Raw genomic sequence first — 2,175 nt, 5'->3', positions numbered from 1 at the left:
AAACTCCTCAAGGTAGTTTTAATTGTTTTCTAGTTGTTTGATTTTTGCATGTCTAGGAGATCACAAGGCGATCTTTTGCCTATTGATCCCGAGATTGAAAGGACGTTGACCAACATTAGAAGAACCGTTAGAGGGACTTCGACAATTGTGGATATTGGAGAACTTGTGGACATTGGTATCATCCATTCGGATAGTGTTGAGTTTACCAACCCTTTTGTAAGACAAGGAGAGGAGAACCTAATTCAAAACCAACCACAAAATCAACCTACAATGCCTAAATTTTCATCTCATTCCGTACCAACCGAGGAGAACCTACCAAATGGTACTCCAACACCACCCCACTTAATCGGTAATTTCATTGCCAAATCCACATTCATACAATTAGTTGAGAGAATTCGATTTGGAGGGATGCCTAGTGAAGATCCTCACTTACACATGGAGACTTGTTGTGACTATTGTGATGCAATTTCTCAAACGGGGATAACTCAAGACCAAATTCGATGGGTATTGTTTCCTTTTTCCTTGATCGGAGCCGCAAAGCAATGGTTAAGAGCCTTGACAAGGCCACTCTTGGAATTGATTCATGAAAGAAGTTAGCACTTGCCTTTTACAAGAAGTTTTATCCTCCGGAAAAGACCAACATGTTAAGAGCCCAAATCACCGGGTTCAAGCAAAGAGATGAAGTGTCTCTATATGAGGCTTGGGAGAGATTTAAAGATACATGTCGCTCTTGTCCTCATCATGGACTAAGCGAATGGTTTCTTGTTCAACAATTTCGGAATGGGTTGTATGAAGATTCAAGGAATGTTCTCAACATGGGTTCTAATGGAAGATTCACCGAGGTAGATGACAACCAAACTTGGGCAAAGATAGAGGAGATGGCGGTTCACAACTCTCAATATAGTAGGCCAAGAAAAGCTACTAGGGAAGGGAGACATGAAGTTGACTCCGTCACACAATTGAGTGTCGATTTGGGTGCCCAACTAAGCTCCCATATTGACACAATGAACTTGAAATTTGAGAAATCCATAGCCAAGATGAATGAAGCTTCTCAATCATCCAAGCAACATGTCCTTGCCATGATGGCAACATCTTCTATTCCAAATGGAATGTGTGAGAATTGTGAAACTTTGGGACATGATCAACAAGAGTGTAGGGGCACAAGTGAGCAAGTGAATGCTTTCCAAGCATACAAGAATGGCACCCCTTACTCCAACTATTACAATAAAAACAACAAATTTCACCCAAACTTCTCATACAAAAGCCAAAATGTTCAAAATCCTCAACCAGCATACACCCCACCTCCAATGAGAAATCCTACTCAAAGACCCTACTTCAACCAAAACCAACCCTCTTACAATCAATCCAATGACCAAGCTTTTGATGTTCAAAAAGCGGTCCTCCAAATGCAAAAGAGCCAACAAGATTTCTTTACTCAAATGAAAAGAGATAGCCAAGCCAAAGATACTACCATCAACAATATCCTTGCTCATACCAAGATGTTGGAAACACAATTGTCCCAATTGGCCTCTTCAAGTTCCCAAAGACAAAAAGGACAATTACCTCCTCAAGGTAATCCTCCAACAAGACATGAAACCATCAATGCCATTCATTTAAGGAGTGGTACAAGATATGAGGGACCTAATATGCCAATTGAAGATGATGTTATTGAGAAAAGTGTCAAGCAAAGAGATGTGATGGAACCATTGAGGAGAAATCCTAAGGTAGTGGAACCAACTACCAATGACTTATTGAAGAAGAGAAATGAAGGGAAGGCCAAAGAGGTTGAAAAAGAACCTATTGTGATTAGACTTCCGTTTCCAAGTCGCTAAGCCAAGCCCAAGCTTGATGAGCAACTTGGAAAGTTCATGGAGATTGTGAAGAACTTAGAGGTTTCAATCCCATTCACGGAGTTGATCAACCATGTTCTGGCCTATGCAAAATACATGAAAGACATTCTTACCAAGAAGAAGTCCATAAGGAAGTTGGAGACCATCGCTTTCACGAAGATAAGTAGTGTAATCCTTCAAGGGAATTCCCCACCTAAGCTCAAAGATCCGAGAAGTTTCTCCATTCCATGTACCATTGGTGATACCACAATCAACAAGGCACTATGTGATCTAGGTGAAAGTGTGAGTGTCATGCCATATTCGGTATGTGAAAGGCTAGGAGTGA

General features: G+C 40.9%; 1 non-coding gene across 1 annotated transcript; it reads right to left on the bottom strand.

The window, feature by feature from the left end:
- Positions 1–641: 641 nt before the first annotated feature.
- Positions 642–748, bottom strand: LOC141593319 (small nucleolar RNA R71). Its single transcript, XR_012521411.1, has one exon. It is a non-coding gene; the product is annotated as a small nucleolar RNA R71 (small nucleolar RNA).
- Positions 749–2,175: the final 1,427 nt, after the last annotated feature.

Source organism: Silene latifolia, chromosome 7 (assembly GCF_048544455.1).
Source record: "Silene latifolia isolate original U9 population chromosome 7, ASM4854445v1, whole genome shotgun sequence".
NCBI classification, from domain to species: domain Eukaryota; kingdom Viridiplantae; phylum Streptophyta; class Magnoliopsida; order Caryophyllales; family Caryophyllaceae; genus Silene; species Silene latifolia.
The sequence above is the reverse complement of the archived record's forward strand: the minus strand, read 5'-3'. Positions and strand labels throughout refer to the sequence as shown.